The following is an 11,034-nucleotide window of genomic DNA, read 5'->3' as shown; positions in this document are numbered from 1 at the left end:
TTTTTTTTTTTTTTTTTTTTTTTTTTTTTTTCCTCTTCTTTCCCCCTCCTCTTCTTGACTTCTCCCCTTCTTTTCCTCTTGCTAACACAGAATTCCCTCAGTTGTACAGAATGAGCCCACAGTTGTTCTTGGTACTGCAGTAGGTGCCTGGGGAGATGGGCTGGTGCTCTCCAAGTTCCACAGAGGCCCGGACTGAAGGCTGTCACTGCAGAGTGGGAATGGCCAAGTCTGTGTTTGACACCAAGGCTGCTGCTACCAGCTCACATCAGTCTGTCCTAGAACAACTACGAGAGCACCATTTTAAAGGAACTTGAAATAGGGATGTGATCAACATGGGGCAAAACCAAAGCTTCAAATGTCTTTGCATTGGTTATAAGTATGTTGAGAGTGTAAAAAACCAGCCKAAAATATTGCCCTGCAACAATGAGCATTCTAAAAGCCATGACAAATGTGTCTTTTTGCTCCAACAGTCTGTCCTAAAATAGGCGTGAGTGTTCCAGAATACAGAAGGTGAAGGATAAACAATTGCTTGTTTACTTTTCCCACACTCAAGAACCAGAGTAAATGCAGCCATAGAATCCACGAAATTTTTCAGCAGCGGGAGTTGGGAAACAGAGCCATGAACTTACCATCCTGTTTGCTTAAAATCAGTGTAGTTTTCCCTTAAAATAGGTCAACACTATAATCAAAGAGAAAGGCACTTTAAAAATCACAGCAAATGAAACAAGCTGCTTTCAGAATCTGCTGAATAAGAGGTGGGGTTGACAGCCACTGTTGCTCATTTATCCTTGTGGATGCCCTCAGAAGCAAGCAAATGTTATTTTATTTGAAGGGCAGAGGATAAAGAGGATTGTCTGCTGGCACAAAAGGAACCAGTGTTGGAGCCAGGAGGTCTCTGCRGTGCCTTGTTCTGTGGAAAGGTCACCAGACCCTGTGTCTCTRTATTTCTCTTGTCACTTTGTCAGCTCTACCTTTAGTACCTTTACAGACAGGTGTAGCAGTACCATTTCCTACAACATTTTGGCTTTCYCTTTTGAAATACAGTAGTATTTCAGAAGGAAGCTTCCAACCGGTTTCGTTCACGAACATAAATACAGTATATAATATTACTCCATCATGCACTTTTGGGCAATGCAGGATCACAGCTTGTTGCCATAACCCTTGGCCATTCTTACTGCCTAGGTTCGGTTCTTCAGTGCTCAGGATCTTCAAGATCATTTAATCCGTGGCTTGGGGAAGACCCCAGGTTTAGATCCCCTGCAGCTGCTTCATCAGCCTGTCCTATCGGGTTTGCCATCTCAGTGATACCATGTTTATACAATGCACATGYACTGCATGCACCTACAAGCCTGCTTTATCTCTACTTAGAGTGCTGCAAAAGTAGATTTCACTATTCCTCTGCTTCTGGAAGGTCTTCCCTGACACCCAGGGTGATGTGATAACTATTCTGTCTCGTTCTGCCCATGTGTCGTGGGATAGCCCGATCCAGAAATCAAGCTCTCAGTGCATCACTTTGATGGGCTGGTTCCAAGTTACTTTATACCTCATTTTAATTTGCAGTATCTCTGTTACCTGTGTTCACTATTATATCACCTAATTCACTATTGATTTTTTTTCATTGTCTTTCAGTGCAGATTAAAGATACTRTATAATTCCTACTTCTTGGAATGTTAAATGGCTGTGACACATGCTGCTTTTACCCTACCTTTGTTTCTTTGAGTTCATCGCTTAAGAAAGGATCAGACAAAACATCTGTGTTTTTTCAGTTGGTTCAGAATGCAGAAACTTCTTAAAACGTCATGTTCTAAACACTGTGTTTGAATAGGAATTGCACTGCAAATTTTCCTCCTTGTTTCAGTAGAGAAACCAAATCTCTTAGAATAAACAATTTTACAATATCTATGCTTTTCCCTTATATTTTTATTTCTTTTTCTTTTTCTCACGTAAGTGGAAATTTTGGCTTCAGAAAGATGCAAGGTGAAAGCGTTCAGCAGCAAAGAAGTTTTATGTGGCTTCAGGACAGAGCTGTTGAGTGTTTGCYTGTCTCTATTTGACTTGAAAACAGTACCTGGAGATGGCTGTTTGTTTATATGGAGTGTTTGGGTGTGAGGGGCAAAGCAAGCAGATTAACATTCACATTTCTTCTCTGCTTTTTTTCTCTGGCTCCCACACATGAGCCATACCCTGCAGGGAAGGGTGGGGCAAATTGTGTGTGTTGCTCCTTATTTCACCATAAACTTTGTTCTGAGTACTAGGACTCTTAAGGGGAAAGGCAGACCCYGTTTTAACACCATTGGAAGTACGATTTACTCCTCTGCATAATCAATATTATGGTTAATGTGACTAGGGAGAAAGGTCAATAAAATCTGTATCATTCCAGAATGAACTAGATACAGGGGGACACTTTCAAAGGTTCAGGAAATCTTTGCGAGAGGGAGCCCGAATTGACACCATGCAGTCTCCTGGCCCCAAGGAGGAGTATCAGCAAAGGTATCAGGGAAATCCCAAGGTATGAGGGAAAAGTTGCTTAAACTCTTACAGCCCAGACACCATATGCCRGAGACAATTCTTGACCTGTGAAGTTTTCAGGGAAGGTGTGCAAGGCAGATGCAGAGGTAGCAGCAACTCTCCATTACACATATGAGGTTTTTGAGCTACAAACTTGCCAAAGGTTATATGGGGAGTATGTGCAGAGGCAGGAATTTATTACCCCTTGCCCAAATCTCAGGCAGATGCCAGATACAGATGGGTAGTTTGCTGAATGTCTCAGTCTGACTCCTGGAAAGTAYTCTTGCATTCCCAGTGTTACCAGTGAGTTCCCCAGCTTAGAATACATTTATTTTTAAACTGCACAAACAGGGAATACATGTTTTGACAAACATGTGCCAGAGTGTTGAGTGCTTTGCCCCTGAAACTTCATCATGCCTAACTGCTCATTAAACCTGCTCCCTGGGAGAATCCGTCAGTCCTCCTGTGAGCTCCCAGGCAGAGCCTGAGAGACTGCAAGGTGCCTTTCTCAATCCAGCCTGGCCCTTTTTTTTTGTTTAAATCACTAGCAAAGTTGATGGTAGAGCTTACAGAGAGTGTGTTCCACTCACAAAATAGACAAACTACATTTGAAATGTGGTATTTTATACCCAAATGTCTTTATCTCATTTTATCAGAACTAATTTGTTCAGCTTATTGGTGCAGCATAGGTTGAATTTTGAATGTTGCATTGATAACTCTAAACTGATACCAGTATGCACACAGGACAGCTGATGATGTGGTATCATATCTGGCTTCAAGGACATGTCTTACCTTGGGCAGAGTGGAGTCCTCCCTCAACAGAGTTTTATAACTCCTGAAGAAATCTTTCTCAGTGTTACATATGTATGAAGTGCAGGTGGTGGATGCTGAGCTTAGTACCACAATATGGAGCAAAATAATCTTGTAGTGGGAATTCCTGCGATATCTATCCCCAAGGTCACAGTGATGAGCAGGTGGCAACTTGAGTAAAAAGCAGGACACAAACATGTCAGAAGTTCCTGTAACCCTAGTTATCCTAGGATCTTATTTGTAAGGCAGGGGGGAATAACTGCATGTTTCAACCCTTCTCCTTACAGTGAAGTTCAGTAAAGCATATCTGTTTGAGATCCCCAATAGATCAATGCATTAGAATCACCACTGSTTGGCTGAGCCTGGAAGAAGTATGTGTGGCTACCCAAAGAGGCTTTTTCTCTCTCTTACCCAGGTCACGCATTTCTGCCCTCTGGTGTCCCAGCAGCAGCCTTGTTCTTTCTTCTGCCTGAAGCTTCTTTTCATTTGGTTTGGGTTTTTTAACAGGTTAGTTTTCAGGCAGGTGTGTAGATGGATTTGACCCCTTACATTTGCATTGCCAAACTGGGAGATGCTGAACCCAACAAAAGGAAAGGGGCCCATCTCTTTTGATTTTAGCTTTTTGTTGAAGTGATTGTGAAAGTGCATGCAAAGCAGGCTCTTCTGTTCAGGGTGAACTAAAGCCTTCCAAATGTAAGTATAGGGAGTTAATTACAGCATTTGCACAGCCCTTTTCTCACACATGGCTAGACCACATAATGTTTCATGRCATTACCAGCAGCTCTGGCAAAATCTATTTCTTGGACATTTTAGCTCCTCCAGTGGCTGGAGTCGTGGTGAATTTCTGCAAGTGCAAGRCACGATCAGCATCATGTAGTACCAGTGAAGCTTCTGAATCTGTAGAAGTGTATGGATTAGAGCAGTTATCTGATCAATAAGGTGTTTTATAAGTCACTAGTGAAATGACCATCTTCTCATTGAAGGATGTACATATAGAAGGTGTTTTTTAGACAATATAATCAAGAATGTTACTCATTTAAGTTGTCCTTTGCATTACATATCCACTCTTTGCTTTAGAAGTGACTCCATAGCTGGCTTGTGCTCCAGTTTTGTACGGTTTAGACAGTAGATGTCTGAAGTTAAATTTGATGCTATGGCCCTCCAAACAGCATTGCAACATGGGGGATGGGCAGCAGGCCTTTCTCCTTGATCTGTGATGTTCCCTTTGGGCTCCAGAGCTTCCATCACATCAGGGAGGGGGAAGGGAGACTAACGATATCTGGAAATCTTCATTGTAAACAAGGCCAATTATACACATGTCAATTACTTCAGTTTAAACAACCAATCRCACTATAATGGGGAGAGCCCTTTGAGCCTGAGGAAGGTGCTTTGAAATGCCTCTGCTCAGAGATCCCCTATTAATGCAGAGAATTGCCCCAGCAGCAGTTCCTGGCTCCAGTGAGTGGAGTTTGGTAGCAATGACAATRGAGCTGGGGAGATTGGGAGATGGATGGAAGTGATATGACAATAAAGGAGTTGAAATTTGCAATGAAACAGTAGCCAGTAGCAACTTGGCTGCAGGCTTGCTGTATCAGCCAACACAAATCCTTGATGGTAGCGTGAATGAATTGAAATTTTTTGTTACCTGCATGTGTAGTCATTGTCTTTGCATCCAGGAWGTTGTTTACCTTGCACTTTACTGACCAGTCACTTTCCCAGGAATTCTGCAACCTCATCTAGCTTTGGGTCTTTCTAAGCCTCAAGTTATCATCTTCTCATTTGCAGCACTACACTGCTTTTTTAGAAGGCCTGATCCTGTAGTGAATGGAGTCCACTGAGAATCCTTTTAATTTTGTGAGCTGCTGATCAGGCCCTATGTGGTTGAATCGTCTGTTTGCAGGTGAGTATGCTACCTTCATAAGTAAGGCTCCTCATGCCGGACTGTCATTTTAGAGGAGGATTCTTCCCATGCCACGTGGCTGCTCCTCTTCTAAACTTCCCTAATATTCACTGCATACAATCCCTGTTCGTACTGGAACTGATGTGCTGGTTTTGTCCTCCTTCATTCAGCAGAGCTGCGTCATCTACATGGAGACAGACACTTCAGTGTAATAAGGGCAGACATTTCTCCTGTACATGTGGAAGTGAATTCCAGTTTTAAAGCAGTACCTATGTGATGGAAAGAATACAAGTAAGTCACAGCCGGGTAAGACAAGTGTGTCTAACTGTCAGCTGGTAGAGGACTGTGTCAGTTTAGGTGAATAGCTGCCAAATAATAGATACACAGATGCTCTTAAATTGGTTTAATTTATGTCTGCTGGCCCTGACAATTGGAAGAAAAGATAAATATACACAAAGTCTTCAAAGCTTGGGTTGTTGTGATGCTAATTGAAAAGTCACCAAAGGAAGCCTGCATGATGTGTGGGAATCCTAGTGCATGAGATTAGTGGCTAATTAGTGGCTGGGAGCTGGAGGGCACTCCTCCCCGAGCTAGCTCACATTGAGAACAGGCAGCTTGGCCCTGGCAGGCAAATCTTGCCTGGATACGGCAGGGAAGCAGCTTTTGTGGACAAAAAGTGTGGGGATGGGAAGATACAAGCAGAGTCAGCGCTATAGCCCATTCTCTGTATATGCACAGAAGCAGTGCCAGAGACACYGCTCTCTCAGTGGCTCTGTTTCCTGTGCCACAGCAAAGATACAGGCATTTGAGAACTAAGCTCTTTTTTCTTTTTAACAAATGCACAAATCCTGTTATCTTACTTTCTGCTACTTTTATGCTGTGTTTGCAGCAGATGACAGAACACACTCTGGAATCCCTGAGCTTCAAACCTTGCTTTAGAGTCTGAGGTGAATGCATACAGATGGTGGCACCCCCTTCCTTGCATCGTGCTTTAGAATCATGACATTTAAAAAATAGAGGTTTCATCTGTCTGTCAGTGTCCCTGTATTTCCCACTAAAGCTCTTCCCTGAAGTACAAATGAAGTACACAAATCAGAGATTAAAAGAATACACTTCTGTCATATGACTCAATGAGGTTGGCCTTTAGAAAATTGTAGGAATTGGTATCTCTGATGCATCAGTGACACTACTGAACTAACCAGGGCTTGCTTTGATTAGCACGCATTTCTTTTTCTCAATTGTTTTGCATCATTTGTGAGAATCCCTTGTAAATTAAGAAAGGTTGTTTTGTAACTCTAAAGCATTACACATTTTTTTCTTTTTGTTATATTTGCTTTTATAAATCTGAAATGTGTAAACATAACTTTAAATKATTGCACAGCCTCTTGATTAAACTAACTGGTACCAAATCTCACACAGGCATCAAGTGCCAATACCAGGACAGTTCATTTCCCAACATCACAGAAGCYAGTGTCACTGGCTTTGTGAATAACACTGTTTTGCTCAAGCTAGAGTCACAAATGGGATAATATAATAAACCTGTGATCACCAGCAGTGGCCTGGGACCATGTGGGCTCTCGTTGTAGTCAGTTTTTCTGGTSATCAGTGCATGAGAACATCTACTCCAGTTTTTCCTTAACTCTAGTCAATCAACCCTCTTCAACAGCTGWTAAAAACAAGCTGAATCACCAATAAGAGCTAATTACAAAGAGGACATCCTCCATATAATAGCTATTCCATGTAGTAGCTACGTTGTATAAGTGATGCTATTGGGAGAGGTAAGGTTTGCTGGCAGAGCTAATACATGGTTGTAAAAAGTTAACAGGCTTTCAGACACAGAAATTCTTCTACAGGTCTGAAAGAGAAAATCAAGTTATTCTGGCCCATTCTCAAAAATTGTAGAGAACAGACATGACAGCCCTAGACGTGGACAGGCAGCTCTGTCATAGATAACGCCAGCTTGCAGGGCAGTCTGGAGAGTCCAGGTGCTCCAGGAATCTTAATAGCCTGTGTGAAGCAACAAATTCCTGAAAGCTTGCTCTTCGTTCAGTAAATGTTTGCAAAACAGGAATGAGAGATACAGAAAAAATCAGCATTTTCTGGCCAAATAATTTCCAGTTGGTTCTAGGTGGGTATTAGTAATACAGCTGTCAGTTTTCACATGATGGTTTTAAAACAGACACCCTTTTATTAGTCATCTTTTAAGATATCTTCCCTTTTTATCTTAAGCAAAATACCTATGGGTAGCATTACTGGTGGTTTCAGATACTACTGGACGGTAACATTCAGATGATACCCATGGAAGCTGGTCAATGCAGTGACTGATGCAGCATGGGAATCTGGTGACAGTGCTGCAAGCTGAAAGACAGTCCTTACAGGACCCTGGCAAGGAGCTCAGAGCAGATAAGGCATCTATATAATCTCACTCTGAGGTGAAAAGGGAGAAGAATCTCAAATAAAATATATTCAGCTGAATAGAKCTTGTGAAGGGACCACTGTTTGCTTGAATAGCTTTTGAGAGGACTCTTAAGAGGACTGGCCTGGCAGGCAGGTTGACTCTACCAAGATGCTGCTTCCTCTTGGGGATCACAAGAGAAAACCTTTCCCCTTTTCTTCTGGCCATATTGCAATGGCCCCTTTTCTTCTGGCCATATTGAAACAGCCTCTTTTCCTTCCCTTCTGCTCCCTGCCAAGCTTGGGGGATCTCTTGCTGCTGGGTGAGGAGCAGCTGGGCCAGACCAGCTACTTCCTCACAGCATTCAGTTAAAGTCAGGGCTCGATAGTGGTTGTTTGTCCATGGGTTCCTCTTCACTTGGGGGAAAGGCCCTCTCACAAGGGCATTCAGATAATGCAGGTGGGTGCCAGGTGACCACAAACAGTCCRGCCATCTCCCACATCAGAGTGCAGAGGAGGCTCTGGGAGAGGGGCTTATCCAGGTCTTGATCTCCTGTATTGCTGAGGAGTTTTGTGGGTTTCTGACAGGCTGTGTGTGCAAGATAAAACAGGAGAATGCTGTGAAGGAGCTAAAGAGAAGGAACTGCAGTGGAGTTTTCAGTTCTTATAGGAAATGTGCATGCCCCTATGGGCCTGCAGTAGCCCAAAGTTGTGTTCAGCTCTGTGAAGCCTGCTAGCTCARATGCAGGTATCAGGATTTCTTCTGGTTTCTGAGTCAGTTCCTCATCACTTATAGAAGGTACTGGACTGAGCTGAAGTTCTGCAAGCTTATCTGCTCTCATGTTAGCTAAAAACTCCTAAAGATCAGCACAAAGCACCAACCTGTTCCAAAGAAAAGCACCAAACACCAAACCAAAAGCTCCCATTCTGGAGCTTTTGTTGGATTAAAACCAGAAATGCATTAAGATGTTCAGAGGCCTGGAGCACCTCTTCTGTGAAGACCGAGTGAGAGAGATGGGGTTGTTYAGCCTGGAGAGGARCAGTCTCTGGGGAGACCTTTTAGAGTGGCCTTCCGGTATCCAAGAGTCTACAAGAGAACTGGAGAGGGACTTTTGACAAGGGCATTTAGTACTAGGACAACGGGGCATGGCTTTAAACTGAAAACTGATTTAGATTAGATATGAGGAAGAAATCCTTCACTGTGAGGTGGTGAGGCACTGGCMCAGGCTGCCCAGAGAAGTCATGGATGCCACATCTCTGGAAGTGTTCAAGGCCAGACTGGATGGGGCTGTGAGAAACCCGGTTCAGTGGAAAGTGCCCCAAACTACATAGTCTTTCACCCAGCCAAACCATTCTCTGATTATATGAAGTGAAAAATTTAAATGCTTCTTCAAATAAGGTATGTAAGCCAGTTTGCCTTGCAAAAGCTSTAACTGCTTTCTCCTGGTAACTTCCAAAATAAAACTCAGCTATTCCAAAAGCAAAAATAATAAATTCAKGTATTCAAAGTGTTAAAAATTATCTATTCCAAAATAAAATACAGTGTTTAAAATGACATCTGAGAGATCTATGTACATCTGGTTTAACTGTGGCAAAGCTAASGTGAGAGACAGGTCAAAATCAAGCTTACCATGGAGGCTATGTGCAACCTTTGTGGAGGAAGATTACCATCTTACTGGGCAGATCATGTTTCTGTTATTACCAATAATTATTTGGTTTATATCCTTTACTCTCCCCTCTTTCCTCGGCTATCGCCTCTGACAGCTGGAAGACTCACACAACACCTGGGGTGAAGCTCTGATGAGACTGAGTCAYGTTACTGATTCAGAAGTGTCTCAGATCGTATCACTCAGTGTGAGAATGTGTAGATCCTCTCCCCAAGGCACTCATGGTCCAAGCCAGAGAGATTGTAAGGAGGAGGGTCATAGYAGAGTAGCAACATCTCTGCTATTTTGAATATTGTGATTTATAGCTGTAGTTTTGCAATAAAACCCATTTTTTTTATTTTATTGCATTTTGATGTTGAAGCATATGAAATCTTATAGCTATTTCAGTGAAAACAGGCTGCCTTTTACATTTATGCTGAGGGAACAGCTTTTCTGTGCAAGTAGCCAGGAGAATCAAACTTTATGATGAAGCAGCTTGTTCTGAGCTGCTTTCCCTCACAGACCTGTTCAGAAAGTTCTGAGGGGGCAAATCCAGCCACCTTTACAGCCTCACGGGGTGACAGGAACAGGCTGCTGCCTCCAGCTGTGTGCAGAGACCCTCCTGCTCCACAGGAGCTGATCCTGTTACGCTCTGCAGAGCAAGTCTGAACAGGGTGAAATTAAGAGGAAATGCCAGTTCCAGGCCTCCCAGATGGCTCTGAGCTACTCTGTACACTAACTTTTTCACCCTCGGGAGGTTTTGCGTATTAGCTCCTCACCATCCACAAACTGCTYTTGGATCAGCCAGTGTTGGAAAGCCACCCTGCTCAGGTGATTGGGGGGACGTGAGCTCTGTCGTGTTTACTGGGCTGCCTCTCTGCTCTCCTGTTTTGGTAATCCTCTGTTCTCCTGCARGTATTAACATGTACAAGAAAGGTTCATCACAATAAATAATACCACAACTTGCCTTTTTTTCCCTGTCCCTTGAAGATACCAGCATACTTTTAAATCGGTCCTGGTGAAAATCATCGGTGGGCCTGCAGAAAGGTCAAAGGTTTGCTGGTTTAGGATTTCGTGGGAATATAYGCTTGTTTGGACTTGGCCCAAAAGCTTCGTTTACCTGTTTGACAGGTAACAATTAGCGAGTAATAGCTCTGCTGGCTGGAATGTGGCTGTGAGGGCCAGCGGGCGCTGGGTTACCTGGTGGGCAGGTGTGGGTGCAGCGCCCAGATAGGTATGTGCATGCACAGCATTCCTGGGAATCAGTTTTCCCTTAAAGATGCAGCGATGACTGCAGGGCACAAAAGGGCTGGGCTTAGCCCCGGCTCCAAGACACTGGAGCTGTTTGCAAGGTAAAGAAATAAAGTAAATAGTGGAAGAGGAGAGGAGCTGAGGAAAGGGCTGCAAGAAGCAGCTGCCCTTTTTTTTTTCTTTCCCTGGAGAGAGGAGAGTTTTGATTCTGCCCTGAGAATCTTGATAGGAGATAGTTTAGTGTGATACAGTGTCATGGAAGATAGAAACAGAAAGAAGGGAAAAACCAAGCTCACCTGGCACAGGATAGACGTGAAGTYAGGAAACCATGTCTCAACTGGTTTAGAAACAGTTAAACAGCTTATGTGCAGTTACCTCAACTCTGCCTATAGCGAGAATCCAAGCCTCATCGGTTTATTGAATAAAACCACTTTATCTGTGGTAAATGGCCCAATTTCCACCTCCTGCAGCAGTCAGGGAAGATTCCTCCATCAGCCCCTCCCTCGAGGGAATCTGGTATAAATT

The 11,034-nt window shown here is 43.3% G+C and overlaps 1 long non-coding RNA gene across 6 annotated transcripts in view; it reads left to right on the top strand.

Moving 5' to 3' along the window:
• LOC130573692 (uncharacterized) overlaps positions 1-11,034 on the top strand; it is a 32,175-nt gene that overhangs the window by 5,303 nt on the left and 15,838 nt on the right. For 4 of the 6 annotated variants that reach the window (XR_008965349.1, XR_008965350.1, XR_008965351.1 and 1 more), the window contains 2 exons: positions 5,104-5,218; positions 5,389-5,509. This is a non-coding gene — a long non-coding RNA (uncharacterized LOC130573692). Of the gene's footprint in view, positions 1-1,629; positions 5,219-5,388; positions 5,510-11,034 lie in introns of all 6 variants that reach the window. The other 2 variants (XR_008965348.1, XR_008965346.1) reach the window with 2 other exon arrangements.

The sequence above is a fragment of the Malurus melanocephalus genome, unplaced genomic scaffold, assembly GCF_030028575.1.
Source record: "Malurus melanocephalus ecotype Western Australia unplaced genomic scaffold, MMel_1.1 scaffold_62, whole genome shotgun sequence".
In the NCBI taxonomy this organism is placed as follows: domain Eukaryota; kingdom Metazoa; phylum Chordata; class Aves; order Passeriformes; family Maluridae; genus Malurus; species Malurus melanocephalus.
This window is presented reverse-complemented; position numbering and strand designations above follow the sequence as displayed.